This window comes from Spea bombifrons, chromosome 2, assembly GCF_027358695.1.
Source record: "Spea bombifrons isolate aSpeBom1 chromosome 2, aSpeBom1.2.pri, whole genome shotgun sequence".
NCBI classification, from domain to species: domain Eukaryota; kingdom Metazoa; phylum Chordata; class Amphibia; order Anura; family Pelobatidae; genus Spea; species Spea bombifrons.
In genome coordinates, this window is record NC_071088.1 from 141,708,333 (window position 1) to 141,715,832 (window position 7,500).

At 50.4% G+C, this 7,500-nt stretch overlaps 16 non-coding genes and 5 pseudogenes across 16 annotated transcripts in view; all 21 read right to left on the reverse strand.

Moving 5' to 3' along the window:
• The window catches only part of LOC128477856 (5S ribosomal RNA), a 119-nt gene extending 81 nt beyond the window's left edge, over positions 1–38 (reverse strand). The window contains exon 1 of the ribosomal RNA XR_008348807.1: positions 1–38. This exon is cut by the window's left edge and continues 81 nt beyond it. This is a non-coding gene — a ribosomal RNA (5S ribosomal RNA).
• A 225-nt stretch (positions 39–263) lies between these two features.
• Positions 264–372, reverse strand: LOC128479690 (uncharacterized; annotated as a pseudogene).
• Positions 373–665: 293 nt separating this feature from the next.
• LOC128477867 (5S ribosomal RNA) lies at positions 666–784 on the reverse strand. The gene has a single exon (XR_008348818.1). It is a non-coding gene; the product is annotated as a 5S ribosomal RNA (ribosomal RNA).
• A 210-nt stretch (positions 785–994) lies between these two features.
• Positions 995–1,103, reverse strand: LOC128480531 (uncharacterized; annotated as a pseudogene).
• A 302-nt stretch (positions 1,104–1,405) lies between these two features.
• Positions 1,406–1,514, reverse strand: LOC128480550 (uncharacterized; annotated as a pseudogene).
• Positions 1,515–1,841: 327 nt separating this feature from the next.
• On the reverse strand, positions 1,842–1,960 carry LOC128477114 (5S ribosomal RNA). Its single transcript, XR_008348099.1, has one exon. It is a non-coding gene; the product is annotated as a 5S ribosomal RNA (ribosomal RNA).
• Positions 1,961–2,193: 233 nt separating this feature from the next.
• Positions 2,194–2,312, reverse strand: LOC128477677 (5S ribosomal RNA). Its single transcript, XR_008348639.1, has one exon. It is a non-coding gene; the product is annotated as a 5S ribosomal RNA (ribosomal RNA).
• Positions 2,313–2,545: 233 nt separating this feature from the next.
• On the reverse strand, positions 2,546–2,664 carry LOC128476758 (5S ribosomal RNA). The gene has a single exon (XR_008347756.1). It is a non-coding gene; the product is annotated as a 5S ribosomal RNA (ribosomal RNA).
• Positions 2,665–2,882: 218 nt separating this feature from the next.
• LOC128477614 (5S ribosomal RNA) lies at positions 2,883–3,001 on the reverse strand. The gene has a single exon (XR_008348576.1). It is a non-coding gene; the product is annotated as a 5S ribosomal RNA (ribosomal RNA).
• A 243-nt stretch (positions 3,002–3,244) lies between these two features.
• Positions 3,245–3,363, reverse strand: LOC128477879 (5S ribosomal RNA). Its single transcript, XR_008348829.1, has one exon. It is a non-coding gene; the product is annotated as a 5S ribosomal RNA (ribosomal RNA).
• Positions 3,364–3,600: 237 nt separating this feature from the next.
• LOC128478283 (5S ribosomal RNA) lies at positions 3,601–3,719 on the reverse strand. Its single transcript, XR_008349210.1, has one exon. It is a non-coding gene; the product is annotated as a 5S ribosomal RNA (ribosomal RNA).
• Positions 3,720–4,028: 309 nt separating this feature from the next.
• Positions 4,029–4,147, reverse strand: LOC128476121 (5S ribosomal RNA). Its single transcript, XR_008347144.1, has one exon. It is a non-coding gene; the product is annotated as a 5S ribosomal RNA (ribosomal RNA).
• Positions 4,148–4,362: 215 nt separating this feature from the next.
• Positions 4,363–4,481, reverse strand: LOC128479087 (5S ribosomal RNA). Its single transcript, XR_008349977.1, has one exon. It is a non-coding gene; the product is annotated as a 5S ribosomal RNA (ribosomal RNA).
• Positions 4,482–4,729: 248 nt separating this feature from the next.
• Positions 4,730–4,848, reverse strand: LOC128477544 (5S ribosomal RNA). The gene has a single exon (XR_008348510.1). It is a non-coding gene; the product is annotated as a 5S ribosomal RNA (ribosomal RNA).
• A 245-nt stretch (positions 4,849–5,093) lies between these two features.
• LOC128477892 (5S ribosomal RNA) lies at positions 5,094–5,212 on the reverse strand. Its single transcript, XR_008348841.1, has one exon. It is a non-coding gene; the product is annotated as a 5S ribosomal RNA (ribosomal RNA).
• Positions 5,213–5,437: 225 nt separating this feature from the next.
• LOC128480200 (uncharacterized) lies at positions 5,438–5,546 on the reverse strand (annotated as a pseudogene).
• Positions 5,547–5,890: 344 nt separating this feature from the next.
• Positions 5,891–6,009, reverse strand: LOC128477214 (5S ribosomal RNA). The gene has a single exon (XR_008348196.1). It is a non-coding gene; the product is annotated as a 5S ribosomal RNA (ribosomal RNA).
• A 227-nt stretch (positions 6,010–6,236) lies between these two features.
• Positions 6,237–6,355, reverse strand: LOC128477904 (5S ribosomal RNA). Its single transcript, XR_008348852.1, has one exon. It is a non-coding gene; the product is annotated as a 5S ribosomal RNA (ribosomal RNA).
• A 227-nt stretch (positions 6,356–6,582) lies between these two features.
• On the reverse strand, positions 6,583–6,691 carry LOC128479734 (uncharacterized; annotated as a pseudogene).
• Positions 6,692–7,020: 329 nt separating this feature from the next.
• On the reverse strand, positions 7,021–7,139 carry LOC128476856 (5S ribosomal RNA). Its single transcript, XR_008347849.1, has one exon. It is a non-coding gene; the product is annotated as a 5S ribosomal RNA (ribosomal RNA).
• Positions 7,140–7,354: 215 nt separating this feature from the next.
• On the reverse strand, positions 7,355–7,473 carry LOC128478180 (5S ribosomal RNA). Its single transcript, XR_008349114.1, has one exon. It is a non-coding gene; the product is annotated as a 5S ribosomal RNA (ribosomal RNA).
• Between the last annotated feature and the right edge of the window lie 27 nt (positions 7,474–7,500).

A 7,500-nucleotide genomic window follows, 5' to 3' on the forward strand; every position in this document is an offset into this window, starting at 1 on the left:
ACGAGATCGGGCGCTTTCAGGGTGGTATGGCCGCAGGTGTGAAAGTTTTTTATTTTACTTCTCTTATTCTGTTGCTGCTGCTGCTGCTGCTGCTGCTGCTGCTGCTGCTGCTGCTGCTGCTGCTGCTTGTCGTCAGACAAAAAGAATTATAAGCCCTGGGACAGGACAGAGAAGGTGAGATGGTTCAAATAAGGGTTTAAAGCTTTGATGATGAGCAAGAAACATGGCAAAAAGCTCTCCCCGGACTGTGAGAAAAAATTAAAAGCCTACAACACCTGGTATTCCCAGGCGGTCTCCCATCCCGGTACTAACCAGGCCCAACCCTGCTTAGCTTCCGAGATCAGGCGCTTTCAGGGTGGTATGGCCGCAGGTGTGAAAGTTTTTTATTTTACTTCTCTTATTCTGTTGCTGCTGCTGCTGCTGCTGCTGCTGCTGCTGCTGCTGCTGCTGCTGCTGCTGCTGCTGCTGCTGCTGCTGCTGCTGCTGCTGCTGCTGCTGCTGCTGCTGCTGCTGCTGCTGCTGCTGCTTGTCGTCAGACAAAAAGAATTATAAGCCCTGGGACAGGACAGAGAAGGTGAGAAGGTTCAAATAAGGGTTTAAAGCTTTGATGATGAGCAAGAAACACATGGCAAAAAGCTCTCCCCGGACTGTGAGAAAAAATTAAAAGCCTACAACACCTGGTATTCCCAGGCGGTCTCCCATCCAGGTACTAACCAGGCCCAACCCTGCTTAGCTTCCGAGATCAGACGAGATCGGGCGCTTTCAGGGTGGTATGGCCGCAGGTGTGCAAGTTTTTTATTTTACTTCTCTTATTCTGTTGCTGCTGCTGCTGCTGCTGCTGCTGCTGCTGCTGCTGCTTGTCGTCAGACAGAAAGAATTATAAGCCCTGGGACAGGACAGAGAAGGTGAGAAGGTTCAAATAAGGGTTTAAAGCTTTGATGATGAGCAAGAAACACATGGCAAAAAGCTCTCCCCGGACTGTGAGAAAAGAAAAAGCTTACAACACCTGGTATTCCCAGGCGGTCTCCCATCCAGGTACTAACCAGGCCCAACCCTGCTTAGTTTCCGAGATCGGGCGCTTTCAGGGTGGTATGGCCGCAGGTGTGAAAGTTTTTTATTTTACTTCTCTTATTCTGCTGCTGCTGCTGCTGCTGCTGCTGCTGCTGCTGCTGCTGCTGCTGCTGCTGCTGCTGCTGCTGCTGCTGCTGCTGCTGCTGCTGCTGCTGCTGCTGCTGCTGCTGCTGCTGCTGCTGCTGCTGCTGCTGCTTGTCGTCAGACAAAAAGAATTATAAGCCCTGGGACAGGACAGAGAAGGTGAGAAGGTTCAAATAAGGGTTTAAAGCTTTGATGATGAGCAAGAAACACATGGCAAAAAGCTCTCCCCGGACTGTGAGAAAAAATTAAAAGCCTACAACACCTGGTATTCCCAGGCAGTCTCCCATCCAGGTACTAACCAGGCCCAACCCTGCTTAGCTTATGAGATCAGGCGCTTTCAGGGTGGTATGGCCGCAGGTGTGAAAGTTTTTTATTTTACTTCTCTTATTCTGCTGCTGCTGCTGCTGCTGCTGCTGCTGCTGCTGCTGCTGCTGCTGCTGCTGCTGCTGCTGCTGCTGCTGCTGCTGCTGCTGCTGCTGCTGCTGCTGCTGCTGCTGCTGCTGCTGCTGCTGCTGCTGCTGCTGCTGCTGCTGCTGCTGCTGCTGCTGCTTGTCGTCAGACAAAAAGAATTATAAGCCCTGGGACAGGACAGAGAAGGTGAGAAGGTTCAAATAAGGGTTTAAAGCTTTGATGATGAGCAAGAAACACATGGCAAAAAGCTCTCCCCGGACTGTGAGAAAAGAAAAAGCCTACAACACCTGGTATTCCCAGGCGGTCTCCCATCCAGGTACTAACCAGGACCAACCCTGCTTAGCTTCCGAGATCAGACGAGATCGGGCGCTTTCAGGGTGGTATGGTCGCAGGTGTGAAAGTTTTTTATTTTACTTCTCTTATTCTGTTGCTGCTGCTGCTGCTGCTGCTGCTGCTGCTGCTGCTGCTGCTGCTGCTGCTGCTGCTGCTTGTCGTCAGACAAAAAGAATTATAAGCCCTGGGACAGGACAGAGAAGGTGAGAAGGTTCAAATAAGGGTTTAAAGCTTTGATGATGAGCAAGAAACACATGGCAAAAAGCTCTCCCCGGACTGTGAGAAAAAATTAAAAGCCTACAACACCTGGTATTCCCAGGCGGTCTCCCATCCAGGTACTAACCAGGCCCAACCCTGCTTAGCTTCCGAGATCTGAGGAGATCGGGCGCTTTCAGGGTGGTATGGCCGCAGATGTGAAAGTTTTTTATTTTACTTCTCTTATTCTGTTGCTGCTGCTGCTGCTGCTGCTGCTGCTGCTGCTGCTGCTGCTGCTGCTGCTGCTGCTGCTTGTCGTCAGACAAAAAGAATTATAAGCCCTGGGACAGGACAGAGAAGGTGAGAAGGTTCAAATAAGGGTTTAAAGCTTTGATGATGAGCAAGAAACACATGGCAAAAAGCTCTCCCCGGACTGTGAGAAAAAATTAAAAGCCTACAACACCTGGTATTCCCAGGCGGTCTCCCATCCAGGTACTAACCAGGCCCAACCCTGCTTAGCTTCCGAGATCAGACGAGATCGGGCGCTTTCAGGGAGGTATGGCCGCAGGTGTGAAAGCTCTTTATTTTACTTTTCCTATTCTGTTGCTGCTGCTGCTGCTGCTGCTGCTGCTGCTGCTGCTGCTGCTGCTTGTCGTCAGACAGAAAGAATTATAAGCCCTGGGACAGGACAGAGAAGGTGAGAAGGTTCAAATAAGGGTTTAAAGCTTTGATGATGAGCAAGAAACACATGGCAAAAAGCTCTCCCCGGACTGTGAGAAAAAATTAAAAGCCTACAACACCTGGTATTCCCAGGCAGTCTCCCATCCAGGTACTAACCAGGCCCAACCCTGCTTAGCTTCCGAGATCAGACGAGATCGGGCGCTTTCAGGGTGGTATGGCTGCAGGTGTGAAAGCTTTTTATTTTACTTCTCTTATTCTGTTGCTGCTGCTGCTGCTGCTGCTGCTGCTGCTGCTGCTGCTGCTGCTGCTGCTGCTGCTGCTGCTGCTGCTGCTTGTCGTCAGACAAAAAGAATTATAAGCCCTGGGACAGGACAGAGAAGGTGAGAAGGTTCAAATAAGGGTTTAAAGCTTTGATGATGAGCAAGAAACACATGGCAAAAAGCTCTCCCCGGACTGTGAGAAAAGAAAAAGCCTACAACACCTGGTATTCCCAGGCGGTCTCCCATCCAGGTACTAACCAGGCCCAACCCTGCTTAGCTTCCGAGATCAGACGAGATCGGGCGCTTTCAGGGTGGTATGGCCGCAGGTGTGAAAGTTTTTTATTTTACTTCTCTTATTCTGTTGCTGCTGCTGCTGCTGCTGCTGCTGCTGCTGCTGCTGCTGCTGCTGCTGCTGCTGCTGCTGCTGCTTGTCGTCAGACAGAAAGAATTATAAGCCCTGGGACAGGACAGAGAAGGTGAGAAGGTTCAAATAAGGGTTTAAAGCTTTGATGATGAGCAAGAAACACATGGCAAAAAGCTCTCCCCGGACTGTGAGAAAAGAAAAAGCCTACAACACCTGGTATTCCCAGGCGGTCTCCCATCCAGGTACTAACCAGGCCCAACCCTGCTAAGCTTCCGAGATCAGACGAGATCGGGCGCTTTCAGGGTGGTATGGCCGCAGGTGTGAAAGTTTTTTATTTTACTTCTCTTATTCTGTTGCTGCTGCTGCTGCTGCTGCTGCTGCTTCTGCTGCTGCTGCTTCTGCTGCTGCTGCTTCTGCTTCTGCTTCTGCTTCTGCTGCTTCTGCTTCTGCTTCTGCTTCTGCTGCTGCTGCTGCTGCTGCTGCTGCTGCTGCTTGTCGTCAGACAGAAAGAATTATAAGCCCTGGGACAGGACAGAGAAGGTGAGAAGGTTCAAATAAGGGTTTAAAGCTTTGATGATGAGCAAGAAACACATGGCAAAAAGCTCTCCCCGGACTGTGAGAAAAGAAAAAGCCTACAACACCTGGTATTCCCAGGCGGTCTCCCATCCAGGTACTAACCAGGCCCAACCCTGCTTAGCTTCCGAGATCAGATGAGATCGGGCGCTTTCAGGGTGGTATGGCCGCAGGTGTGAAAGCTGTTTATTTTACTTTTCTTATTCTGTTGCTGCTGCTGCTGCTGCTGCTGCTGCTGCTGCTGCTGCTGCTTGTCGTCAGACAGAAAGAATTATAAGCCCTGGGACAGGACAGAGAAGGTGAGAAGGTTCAAATAAGGGTTTAAAGCTTTGATGATGAGCAAGAAACACATGGCAAAAAGCTCTCCCCGGACTGTGAGAAAAAATTAAAAGCCTACAACACCTGGTATTCCCAGGCGGTCTGCCATCCAGGTACTAACCAGGCCCAACCCTGCTTAGCTTCCGAGATCAAACGAGATCGGGCGCTTTCAGGGTAGTATGGCCACAGGTGTGAAAGTTTTTTATTTTACTTCTCTTATTCTGTTGCTGCTGCTGCTGCTGCTGCTGCTGCTGCTGCTGCTGCTGCTGCTGCTGCTGCTGCTGCTGCTGCTGCTGCTGCTTGTCGTCAGACAAAAAGAATTATAAGCCCTGGGACAGGACAGAGAAGGTGAGAAGGTTCAAATAAGGGTTTAAAGCTTTGATGATGAGCAAGAAACACATGGCAAAAAGCTCTCCCCGGACTGTGAGAAAAAATTAAAAGCCTACAACACCTGGTATTCCCAGGCGGTCTCCCATCCAGGTACTAACCAGGCCCAACCCTGCTTAGCTTCCAAGATCAGACGAGATCGGGCGCTTTCAGGGTGGTATGGCCGCAGGTGTGAAAGTTTTTTATTTTACTTCTCTTATTCCGTTGCTGCTGCTGCTGCTGCTGCTGCTGCTGCTGCTGCTGCTGCTGCTGCTGCTGCTGCTGCTGCTGCTGCTGCTTGTCGTCAGACAAAAAGAATTATAAGCCCTGGGACAGGACAGAGAAGGTGAGAAGGTTCAAATAAGGGTTTAAAGCTTTGATGATGAGCAAGAAACACATGGCAAAAAGCTCTCCCCGGACTGTGAGAAAAAATTAAAAGCCTACAACACCTGGTATTCCCAGGCGGTCTCCCATCCAGGTACTAACCAGGCCCAACCCTGCTTAGCTTCCGAGATCAGACGAGATCGGGCGCTTTCAGGGTGGTATGGCCGCAGGTGTGAAAGTTTTTTATTTTACTTCTCTTATTCTGCTGCTGCTGCTGCTGCTGCTGCTGCTGCTGCTGCTGCTGCTGCTGCTGCTGCTGCTTGTCGTCAGACAGAAAGAATTATAAGCCCTGGGACAGGACAGAGAAGGTGAGAAGGTTCAAATAAGGGTTTAAAGCTTTGATGATGAGCAAGAAACACATGGCAAAAAGCTCTCCCCGGACTGTGAGAAAAGAAAAAGCCTACAACACCTGGTATTCCCAGGCGGTCTCCCATCCAGGTATTAACCAGGCCCAACCCTGCTTAGCTTCCGAGATCGGGCGCTTTCAGGGTGGTATGGCCGCAGGTGTGAAAGTTTTTTATTTTACTTCTCTTATTCTGCTGCTGTTGCTGCTGCTGCTGTTGCTGCTGCTGCTGTTGCTGCTGCTGCTGTTGCTGCTGCTGCTGTTGCTGCTGCTGCTGTTGCTGCTGCTGCTGTTGCTGCTGCTGCTGTTGCTGCTGCTGCTGTTGCTGCTGCTGCTGCTGCTGCTGCTGCTGCTGCTGCTGCTGCTGCTTGTCGTCAGACAAAAGGAATTATAAGCCCTGGGACAGGACAGAGAAGGTGAGAAGGATCAAATAAGGGTTTAAAGCTTTGATGATGAGCAAGAAACACATGGCAAAAAGCTCTCCCCGGACTGTGAGAAAAAATTAAAAGCCTACAACACCTGGTATTCCCAGGCGGTCTCCCATCCAGGTACTAACCAGGCCCAACCCTGCTTAGCTTCCGAGATCAGACGAGATCAGGCGCTTTCAGGGTGGTATGGCCGCAGGTGTGAAAGTTTTTTATTTTACTTCTCTTATTCTGTTGCTGCTGCTGCTGCTGCTGCTGCTGCTGCTGCTGCTGCTGCTGCTGCTGCTGCTTGTCGTCAGACAAAAAGAATTATAAGCCCTGGGACAGGACAGAGAAGGTGAGAAGGTTCAAATAAGGGTTTAAAGCTTTGATGATGAGCAAGAAACACATGGCAAAAAGCTCTCCCCGGACTGTGAGAAAAAATTAAAAGCCTACAACACCTGGTATTCCCAGGCGGTCTCCCATCCAGGTACTAACCAGGCCCAACCCTGCTTAGCTTCCGAGATCAGACGAGATCGGGCGCTTTCAGGGTGGTATGGCCGCAGGTGTGAAAGTTTTTTATTTTACTTCTCTTATTCTGTTGCTGCTGCTGCTGCTGCTGCTGCTGCTGCTGCTGCTGCTGCTGCTGCTGCTGCTTGTCGTCAGACAGAAAGAATTATAAGCCCTGGGACAGGACAGAGAAGGTGAGAAGGTTCAAACAAGGGTTTAAAGCTTTGATGATGAGCAAGAAACACATGGCAAAAAGCTCTCCCCGGACTGTGAGAAAAAATTAAAAGCCTACAACACCTGGTATTCCCAGGCGGTCTCCCATCCAGGTACTAACCAGGCCCAACCCTGCTTAGCTTCCGAGATCAGGCGCTTTCAGGGTGGTATGGCCGCAGGTGTGAAAGTTTTTTATTTTACTTCTCTTATTCTGCTGCTGCTGCTGCTGCTGCTGCTGCTGCTGCTGCTGCTGCTGCTGCTGCTGCTGCTGCTGCTGCTGCTGCTGCTGCTGCTGCTGCTGCTGCTGCTGCTGCTGCTGCTGCTGCTGCTGCTGCTGCTGCTGCTGCTGCTGCTGCTGCTGCTGCTGCTGCTTGTCGTCAGACAAAAAGAATTATAAGCCCTGGGACAGGACAGAGAAGGTGAGAAGGTTCAAATAAGGGTTTAAAGCTTTGATGATGAGCAAGAAACACATGGCAAAAAGCTCTCCCCGGACTGTGAGAAAAAATTAAAAGCCTACAACACCTGGTATTCCCAGGCGGTCTCCCATCCAGGTACTAACCAGGCCCAACCCTGCTTAGCTTCCGAGATCAGACGAGATCGGGCGCTTTCAGGGAGGTATGGCTGCAGGTGTGAAAGCTCTTTATTTTACTTTTCTTATTCTGTTGCTGCTGCTGCTGCTGCTGCTGCTGCTGCTGCTGCTGCTGCTTGTCGTCAGACAGAAAGAATTATAAGCCCTGGGACAGGACAGAGAAGGTGAGAAGGTTCAAATAAGGGTTTAAAGCTTTGATGATGAGCAAGAAACACATGGCAAAAAGCTCTCCCCGGACTGTGAGAAAAAATTAAAAGCCTACAACACCTGGTATTCCCAGGCGGTCTCCCATCCAGGTACTAACCAGGCTCAACCCTGCTTAGCTTCCGAGATCAGACGAGATCGGGCGCTTTCAGGGTGGTATGGCCGCAGGTGTGAAAGTTTTTTATTTTACTTCTCTT